Raw genomic sequence first — 11419 nt, forward strand, 5'->3', positions numbered from 1 at the left:
AGCAAAAACACTGAAGCCGTTGTGGACAAAACGTCCAATCTTCTCGGGTTGGCTAGAAACCACATACTTCCAGTGAAGAACTACGAGCATGAGATGCAGCTTGACGACAACATCAGTATTCTGGCGTTGCTTGCACTCCGTCGGCTTCTGGACTTAGCAGAGGATTACACTCAGGTCATTCAGAAACAACTGAAAGCGTGCAATGTTTCTAACGAAAAGCTGGACAAACGAGAATCATTAGAAAAAGGCAGTGACCACCAATAATATGATACACAGCTGGACATTTCTCCGTTTGATTTTGTTATAGCAAATAGATGTGAATATCTCCTTACGTAAACAAGTTAATCGGGTACTTAATTTATTTTTTTAATTGTTGAACATGAATTGTATTTTCATCACGACTTCGAGTTATTGAATAATAATAGTTATATTTCAAGTAAAATGTGGTATAAATGTCCAACATCGATCGGCGCATAAATAAAAGAACTATTTATGATGTGTAGTTTTATTCATAACATTAATTTTACATTTGTGATGTATTTTTACGTAGTGATAGAGTATACATTACATACTATCTCTTTCATTTGTTGGACTGTCAAAATTTTCTACTTTACAATTGATACGCAATTTCACATGACTGTAATTAACCTGTTACCCCTTAGAAACGTATTTTTACGCATTTGTAGTTCCTATGAAAGTTAAATTTAATTTAAGACCTGTCTTACTTGATTCAAGTTTTAAAGGCTTTAATTCAAACCCTTAGATACTGATTAGCAGCAAACAGCATAAAATCTGAACAAACTGCGAGTTTCTCGCAGGCTGTTGTGGTTTTATGTTGTTTGCGCATAGCCATTTTCACTTTTCTTCTAAGTGAGAAAGGGTTAATCTAAACAAAATAAACCAGTATGAAATATAAATGTGCAGTTCTGATAAATAGTCAAGACTTCAATCTCGGTGTATATGTTTGTATGAAATGTCAGGCGCCAAATGTGGTAATATATTTTATAAGTTTGAGCAACACATGTCAACTAACGAATAAAAATTAATTGATTTATGCGGCATTCAATGAATAAAATGATAATTCTATATAATCAGTAACTATAACTTAGGATAAAACGGTCACCTGTCGTATGCGGCCAGAGTCTAGTTCATAACGAAAGCCATTTTCACCTGTGTTAAGCGACTACGAGGCAGTCACTTCGAGTCTCGAAACGTGCATATTAAAATCGATCTTGTATGTTTGTGTTGCAGATCTAACCTTATAGCGTCTATTGTGTATCTAGTTACGGGTGAAAAGTCTGATGGCGGCATCGTCCATTTATATTATAAATTCAACTCACTGTGAGAAAAGAAATACTAGAGTGCAAGGACACTTACGCTCGTGATAGTAATTGTGCGCGTACAGACATTTAAACATTTGTGTTCCTACACAGAGCACAACACCAACGAGCACGTGCGAAACATGACTGCAGCACGTGTTGGTCCACCAGAGTCCTACTGGCGACAGTCAAACGACGAAAGCTGGCTTGGTTTGGACACGGCACCCCCTCAGTCAAGTGATTGATGATGATGGCGATAGACGTCGCGCAAAAGTTACGTCAACGTCATTATTACGACTTTTTGTTAAATGTTAACACTTAAAAAGTAAATAGTAAATCTTTAAGGGGGATTGAATAAGTATGTTATATTAATTGACATTTATTTATTTATACCAACAACCTTTCCTATGATTGTTTAAGATAAAGTAATGTAATTTGAATTCTCTGTATGGTATTCAAAGTGTGATATTTTACATGTGAAGGTATACAGCCATGCATGTCATATTCTCTGCTAATTATAATGTAGAAAATCAGCATCAACCATAATACAACTGCACGTATTCTAATATAATATCTTACTAGTATGATTCCCAAGTCCGTAACACTTAGTTGTTAAAATGATACTATGATAATCACGGGGAAATTTGTAAAATACAACAGATCATCTTTATTAGTGATGTTTACCCTTAATTGCTTAATAGTAAAGTATTTAACAACATCTTTAAGGGGGATTGAATAAGTATGTTATATTAATTGACATTTATTTATTTATACCAACAACCTTTCCTATGATTGTTTAAGATAAAGTAATGTAATTTGAATTCTCTGTATGGTATTCGACGTGTGATATTTTACATGTGAAGGTATACAGCCATGTATGTCATATTCTCTGCTATGATAATCACGGGGAAATCTTTAAAATACAATAAATCATCTTTATTAGTGATGTTTACCCTTAATTGCTTAATAGTTAAGTATTTAACAACATCTGCCTTAGATGTGCTGTTGCCCGCATATTTTCAGTGTTGTTTTTTTCCCTTATTTTTAGTGATGTGGTTCTCATGATATTTCTAAGATATGCTGTTATCATTATCAGTCTTAGTGATTGTGTTATATTCATTCATTGTCAGTAATGATGCTTTTTACTTCTTTTCCAGCGATATTGTTATCAGCATCTTTCTCAATAATGATTTTATCATCCCCTTTTTCTGTGAGGCAGTTATTAGTATCTGTATCAGTGATGTTATTATCAGAGCCTTATTAGTGATGATATTTTCATAATCTTGCTCGGTGATGTTGTTTTCAATTTTTCATTGATGATGTTTGTCATCATTTTTGCTCATATTGATAATGTTCTGTATTAACAAATTCTTCACATTGGATACGTTCTTTATATTATGTCGAGAGTGTGTATAGTGTACGTTGAGTGCGAACATACTCTTATCATTGTTGTCTTTGTTTACAGTTCAGTAATCTCAATGTCTTCCAAGAGGGCACTTAAGTTCAATAAGGGGAGTTCTTATATTTCATCTTGTGCTGATAATTGACAGTCCATTTAGCTTGCAATAACTAACCATATTCTGGCCTCTACAAAACATAGATACGTTAACATACAATTATGACAAATATATTTTGTTAGCTTAGAAGTACACACATAACACATGGGTATCCTCTATGGTAACCGTTTTTCAGTCGTCCATACGGGTGTCCTGGGTCCGTTAACCTGATTCTTCTAACTACTTCTAACCGCTCTTTATATTTTAATAAAATTTCACCGGAATGATATTTGGATGGCCATCTTCAAACTGTGATCATAAACAAATAATTTGTAACTTAAAAAATATTAATGAAAATCACTACGGTCAGGGTTTTAAATTTGGCATTTAACATAATCTTGTGGTTCTCTCCTGAGTGTGTTCAAATCAAGTCCTAGGGTCAGAACTTGTCACGACTAAGGTGATCTTATTATGCAGATTTACAGTAAACCACAAATAATCTTCTATGAGACCGCAATAGTTTTTTTTATATTTCCTGTGTTACACTGTAACGGCCTTTTAATGTCCAAGTGTTGGCTCTGTGTAGGAACCATTAGCGGGAAACATTTGTGATAGGTCCCGCGCTTTCAGTAGCCCATAACGACCATAGAAAATCTGACAGGTGCAGGGAAAACTATGTTAACAGTAGACAATCGACAATTGAGGATTGAGTCTCCATTTATATTATCAGAGATTACCGTTGCGTTGTAAAATGGCGTCCGACTAGCGAACATGAAGTAATGGGTTTGAGTACATATGTTGAAGTATTGTTTGTACCCAGGAAATGGAATCGAGAGTGTTTAAACAAGCCTATCAATGTCGATGAAATCCAGCTAAATAAATAGGTTACAACTATTATATTTTTGTTTAATACCAATTTGTTACATGACAAGCGGTATTCATGGCAATTATTTTCTCGATTCAAGCAAGAACACAAAGTTAATAATACACATTTCTTTCTGTGGTCCACTACATGAAACCCACCACCTCATATTTAAGTGTGTCAGTTGAAGTAGTTAATTTGGTTTAAGTTGACAATATGAAAAACAATCAAAGTCCTCCATAAGAGTATATAGCGAGTATGTTGCAAATAGAGGCTGTTATAGATCAAGCGTTTCTGCCCTATAACAAAAACTGGTCTACCATATAAAGCGTCGTCTCTGATTAGCCTGTGCGGATTGCAAATGTTACTCTGGAACGACACTTTACGTCAATGCATCAAATCCGGTTTTCCCAGAGCGCGGCTCAAATGTCAAAACCTTTTTTCATCTTAAGTCACGTGTGCGCCGCCTACTGCAACAACCGAAGGAATAGTCATGGGTGATCTCGGCAGTGCAGGGTAACAATGTGGGCTATCGAGACAGATGCCCGCAGGAAGAATCTATGGGCCAGCGCTGTACCCACATTGTCAAAAACACAGATATACGCCACGTTATTTGAAAACAGTCTTAAAGCATGTTCGTAAAGTGTCGTCTCAGATAAGCCTGTGCAGTTCACACAAGCTTATCAGTGACAACACTTTTCGCAAAGACTGTATTTTAGTTAAGAATATATTCTTTTTAAACAAACAAACATTCGAGCGAAAGCGTTATCCCTGATTAGCCTGTAAAGACTGCACATGCATTGAGTCCGGTTTTCCAGAGTGCTGGTCGTATTCATTAGTGCACCCACCTTGTCAAAACCACAAGTATGTATTAGTGTATTAGTGTATCACATAGGTTCGATACACAGTTATACGTGTGTATCAACTATTTCAAAACAGTGCCACCTTTTGAAGAACACTTGTTTGTCATACTGCCTTATTTTGTGAAAAACATGTATGACATTATGACACACTCTCCAATAAACAGATATGTCATGGTACAAATACAGTAATATCTACAGTATTTGGGCAGCGACACTTTGTATTAATATATAATCTAGTGTTTGATGCAATTATCTTTTTTTCTGATCTCTTGGGTATTTGTGTATATGTGTAAATATATTTAGTTAACATTTAGGAAAAAAGATTAGTTTCAACCTGTTATACATTAACTTCCACAAACGGAATTGTTTTGTTTAATGCAAATTACGACCTACGCATGCTATTCGCTAAAAACAAAAATGAAAAATAATATAACCGTGTTTTTCATCATTATTTAATATTATACATAACATCACTTTTCTTTGAATTGTGTTGGTTAGGTATCAGTTAGCTTACCATTCTGGGGTGGACAGCAAGTTTAATCGCTCTTCATGGCTTGTGAAATTTAATTTTCTACTTCATGCACTTAGGAGAGCCCCCACGCAGTGTTTTGTATGCACGTGGCGACCACAGACAGTTGCATGTTCCTCCTGACTGGAGGCTCGTACATGCGTGACCGGTTCCGGGACCTCGGTTACCCCGCAAATAGCTTCATCATGGCCAACGCTGCGGGAGACCTGACTAAGCACACCGCAGTCCGCTTAAAGAGTATCGAAATTTAAAGATTGGCAAATGTATTTAGTTTAAACATGTTTACTAAGCTTTGTTGCACCAAAGTCTTTTTCTCAGAGTTATTTAGATGCTCTTCAGTCTTATGATGAAGCAAATTATAAATGGAATATTTATCGAAGCATTACCAATAACTTCTTTATAGTTAATGTAGCAAACCAAAATTTCGAATAATTGTCTTATTCTGTTTTATTGAACTCTTCTTTCATTTGTACGATATTTTCATGCATATTTTTTACTTGCACACATTTTCAAAAGGTTCAAGTGCATTTTTAAAGCATTCTTTTATCTGAAGCTTTTATACAATCCTTAATGAATTCAAGATATTATTTAAAGCTTAAGCTCATGGGTTAAAATTCCCGTGACAAAATGTTCAGGGGGTACAGTACCCTTGTGTGAAAAAAACCTTATTTGGAGCCCTGTTCTTTGCTGTCAGAAAACAACAGAAAATCCCAAGAAAACACTGTACAACAAAATTATCAGCTTACAAAGTAACACATTATACAAAAGTTTCTAGTTGCTATAACCAAAATGGAACGTACTTACCCCCGCGTCACTTTGATCTGTGCGTATGTACTCATTGAAGCTCAACGCATTCAAGAAGGACTTAAACAGTGTTTTTTTCCATGTAAGGTCCCAGCTGATAGAGGGCACATATGTGATAATTGAGTCGTACACCAAGAAGCCCGCTCCAATTGGGGGACAGTCAGCCCCGGGGTCCCGAGGCCACGCCCCAGGGTCACAATAACTTCATCACAGACGTTGCCCTGTGTCAGGCCTTACCGCGCCTCATGTTGACGGCGTCGAGAAACGGTGTCGTGAAAGTGTGGAAATAGAGGTTTGGTTGTGTGTGTATTGGAAGGTAGGGATTATAGTGGTTTAAGTGGGTGGTTTATTGGTAATTTTGGTTTGGATGGAGGGATGTGGGATTATGACAGGGAGGTTGGTGGGGAGGTTAATTTAATAATTGCGTTTTAAAAGGTTGGCGATGTTGAAGTGTAGAAATATAGAAGATGTAGGAATAGGGAATGTGTTGATTATTATGATTGAGGTTTTAGAACATTGGTATGTAAGGTGTGGAAAAAGGGCAGAGATTCAGCGTAGATTGTGGGTGAGGATGGGTCGCTTATGGACATTATAGTGACCGATAGTATCGTGTTCAGATACTATGATAAATACCAATAGGTTTGTAAACTTTGATATACATTGTAAAATATATAAACAACTTGTTATTTATAAAGATAATGTGGATACGACAATTATAATTTGTGTATGTGTGATAATATGTTTTCTCTCTTTTTTACAGAATGTGTTATCTTTTCATTTTAAATTTAAGCAAATTGTGAAATACTTTCCCCATGATGATCTTTAAGGAAATTGATTACGTAAAACATTATCGACTCTTTACTATCAAGTGTGTTTCTGATTTTTTATATCTTAGTGTGACTGTAATTGTTCTTGTGAACTTGTTCCTTTCCTGAAACTGTCAATGTGTTGTCCATGTTATTGTTGCTTGCGTCTGCAAATTATAATACAGTTTAAGGATTTAGTTTTCTGCGAATGTTTGATTATTCTAAGCTTTTCCATAAAGACCATATGAAACATGACCTTAGACATCTCTGATTTTCAAAATTTATATTACTCATCCAAAGATACTATTGGACGTCCCGACTCACTTAATTTTAAGTAAAAGTATGCATATTGATTGTGTTTACGGATCAAAACACTACTCTACTGGTCCTTATAGTGAAACAAAGACTTAAATAATTTGTTAAGGTTTATGATCTTACAATTGTTTTCAAGCCTGACTGCTATGTTCATTTAGCTAATCTCTATATATGTATTGAGCACTTTATATTGTTTTGTTTTGAATGTGCACTTGTTTGAAAAGATACATTTGCATTGAATAACCAACTGTTCACCTTTTCACAATTTTCACCTTCGTTATGCAGTATTATGAAATAATGTATAATCGTTTATTAATAATAACATGACATTTAGAATGAGTATTGAATCAAAAGATTTTTAGATCGCTTGGGCATTCTGAAATATGACCGTAACCTGCTTAATTAAAATGATGTCATTAGTGTTGATTCGGGTGTATGCATTTTGTTAACTTGAAGAAACTTGATAGATTTCTACAATGTTACGCCGTTTCTTATAATTATTTCTCTTTGGTTTATGATAGAAACTTTAACCCGATTATTTGTATTGTCGTTGCCCATTTATATATTTATGTGACTTTATACGTTTGCAGTTTGAAAAATCTCCAAAGCGTACAACGTTAGTGCATGGAATCGATTTACTACCAATATTTGCAATATGCTTTATTTATGTCATGAAATAAAAAATAAAAATAAATTGTGTTTTTATATTAAACAAATTCATGAAACATTTGAAATATTTATCTGTAAGGATCTTGTATTTATCTTATCTGACCCTGTATTTGCTGAGTACAAGGTTGCAACAGTAACTTAGTACATTGTTTTATAAGTGTATTGTACCCCATCTCTTGACAAATGGTTAACCCACCAATTGTTGAGTATAGTGTTGCAGCAGTGAACTGTACACGGCTGACTGACCAATTGTTGACTAAACTAAGGATAGAATGTTTCAGCAGTGTAGTCCTGTGCCTTATCGAATTACAATTCTGGCCCCGTTTTGAACACTTGAGTTTTTTTTAGAAACTGTTATATTATCCGTCTCTTTTCAATTGTCATGAACATAATATAATAATATAGTAAATACAAACATAATAATGTGTTATATTTACATTTAGAAAGCATTTATGTGGCAAAGCGTGCTATTTACCCAATATTGCCACAGGTATAAAGTAATTTTTATACTCTCTTTTTATCCCTTTATTTAACACTTAACGCAGAAATATGTATTACTCCGTTTAGAGAATAAAATAAAAACAATGCACAAATCTAGTGAGTATCCGTATAGCAGGCATATAGAGAATACTAGGTCGGTGCCGAATAAAGCGAAGTTTATTTTGCGAGGCTTAGATTTTCGGGCCGAGCAAAATTAACTTCACTTTATTCGGCACCGACCTAGCATTCGATTTATCCCAGAAATGTTCTTAGTCGTCAATTATTTCTTCAAACATAGACTAGGAAAATAGAACATACAAGGAAAATCCCAAAGTTATTTTAAGCAAATATTACTGTGTTATTTTATTCGTGCCGAGCCTAATATATTACAAAAAGATCAGGCACTAACCTGTTTTTTCTGTTTATCATGCCTCTTCGTCCCCGATTGTAAAGAAATAATGAAAACAATACTAAACCAAAGCGCTGTAGGCGCTGAAGGCCTGGGGCTAGATTTAGTGTTCTTGGGAAGAAGTATGGTCCGAATTTCTCCCTTTGTCCGAATTTATAAGGATTGACCCTAGCGGTTGAGTGCATAAGCTCAGAGACTGTAAGAAAAGACAATATTTGTGCATAAACTAAAGTGTACATATACGGTGGACGACTACACGATACTGCTGGTGGGAACGATAACCTTTTGTTCAACTCTAAAGATCTGGTAGAGGTTCGTCTACTTAGGCGGTGAAGATATACAACAACAACAACATGGCTGCAAAAAAACTGTTATTGTACGCGACAAAAAATCACTTTCAATAGCCTAAGATAGCTTTTTATTACATAATTAACAGATCAGGAAAGCCCTCATACTTCATTTGTTATATGTATACAAAAGAAAATCCACTTACCCTTATAAAGAACGGTGTACAGATTGTGTACTTTGTCTCACGTCGAACTTTTCGCGCTCGATTTGCGCGCTCGACCTGCGCAGTGAAATACCATATCCGGTTACTTGGTCTATTTCCGAGATCGTGAATATTTGTTTTTGATATTTTCTTTTTTTCTGGAATGTCTTGTTAACGTCAAATAAAATAACAATATTTTTAAATATGTTTATAAATACCAAATATAGTGTCTTCAAAAAAATGTCTCAGAAAAAAATTCTTCTTACTGTCTCCGTAAACACTCGTATCGTTTCGACCTAGACCGTTAAGTGAGGAACTTATTATCGCATGAATATGTAAGCAATACAAACTATGTCGTAGCGAATGCGAAGCAATTTTGCTTCAATAATATTTTTTTGATTTTTTTTAAGACACTGTCATGTTATATAGTGTTATTATGTATGTTCAAGGCGGGTTACTGAGATCTTCGAAGAACTACTTGTATTGTGCATGCATTAAGTGGTAAATCGGACTTTTGGGAATTTTGTATTTGGCAGCCAGCCCATTCGGATAGGCTCAGCAATTTGTATCATAACTGTGGCCTTGATGCTACGCCCCAGGCAAAAAACTGCAGCTTTAGCGGGTAAGAATGTGACTTTTGTCGTTTGACGTGTTAATAATGACGTCATGAGTACGCGCACTTAATATTCGTGAAAAATGTTTTTTGTGTTACATTTTGTGTTTAAAATAATACATCTCGGTATCAAATTGTTTGTTTTGTTGAATCTGATTCGATTTTACTAAAATGATTACTTTTTAGTTGATTCCGAGTTATATGACCATCCTCCACACATATCTGATATAAGAGTCCGCCGCACGAGACAGATTTATTTCAGCATTGCCGAAATAAAGGAAAATATCCCGGGGGGGGGGGTAACTTCCTATATACGGGTATATAGGGGTGTGCCGAAAATATGGGGTGTGTTTTTGGACTAAAATTACAGATATGGGTATGGTTTTGAGCATCTTAGTATAGATATGGGTATTGAAATCAGAAATTTGCTTGTACATATGTATAAAATGCATATAGATTTGAAAGTATTTGTATAAAAATGGGTATGATTTTTAAATGGCAAAGTTGTAAGAAACATATATGAAATATTTCAAATAAACATTAAATAGCAAATTCAATTAGTATACTGTATTGATATGATAGAGATTAAAGTTCTAGTATGACATGTGTCATTTTCTAGTATTAAAATGGGTCCAGTTTATCAAATTTCTTGTATTCAAATGGGTCCACTTTTTCAATGGTATCGTATACAAATGGGTCTGCTTTATCAAAAATCTTGTATAAAAATGGGTCAACTTTATCAGAGTTCCGGTATAAAAATTGGTCACATTTCGGAAGTCTCAGTGGGACACCCCTACCCTAAAATTTGGGAAGTTATCCCCCCGGGATAAATATAATCCACAGTGGTTTATTTCGACAATGCAAGTCTGATGATGGGATAAACTGAAGTACTCTTCATTTTCCCGCGCTTTTGGAAATTATCCCTGGAACAATATCTTCAGCTGGGGGGGGGGGGGTTTATCACGTGATAGTCTCAGATGGCGACGTCCATGACGAGAAAGGTATTTTGCCAACCTCCGCGCATCATATCCCCGCCGTCATAACCAATCACGTGATGATAGTATGGCCACGTGGAACAATAAATTTACCGTTGATATTTTAATTTATTTTTTAATTTAGGTAATTTATTTTTTTATCACGAACCTAAACTTATACACTTTTTTCAAAATGCAAAACAAAATGATTCTACTCTTTTATAATATTATAATACTTAACTCCAATAATGGAATCCGACAAAATCTGGTAGGATTTCTTGTGATGACAGAGATTGTATGTGAGAGCAAAGAACGACAACTCTGCGTGTAGATTGGTATTTTGCGCCTTTTTAAACCCTTCATACATTTTATTACTTTTATTAGTTTTGTGTATGCTGGTCATATCAGCAAACAATAACTGTCTCGGAATGGACGTCGCCATCTTGACGTTTGCTTGATAACCAACCCCCCCCCCCCCTCTGATTTTGTAATAGACCAATTCTGCGTGAAGTCACGCGCATCTGCGTGTTTACATCAGGGCCAGTCTGGTAGGCAAAATAAAGATTCGATCAAATGGGAGAAATACGATTATGTTTACAAGTTTTTGTACTGTATTGAAACAAATAAGGGTGAAAACAAACAGTACATAGAAATACACAATATTATATTACTGAGAGTTTATATAAAGCAACTATTCAAATAAATAAATAATCAGTAAATACTTATTAAGAATGATTTAAATATATATAGATATACTACTGTATTAGCCGTATATGCACATTTAAGGGAA

Source organism: Dreissena polymorpha, chromosome 5 (genome assembly GCF_020536995.1).
Source record: "Dreissena polymorpha isolate Duluth1 chromosome 5, UMN_Dpol_1.0, whole genome shotgun sequence".
Classification (NCBI taxonomy): Eukaryota; Metazoa; Mollusca; class Bivalvia; order Myida; family Dreissenidae; genus Dreissena; species Dreissena polymorpha.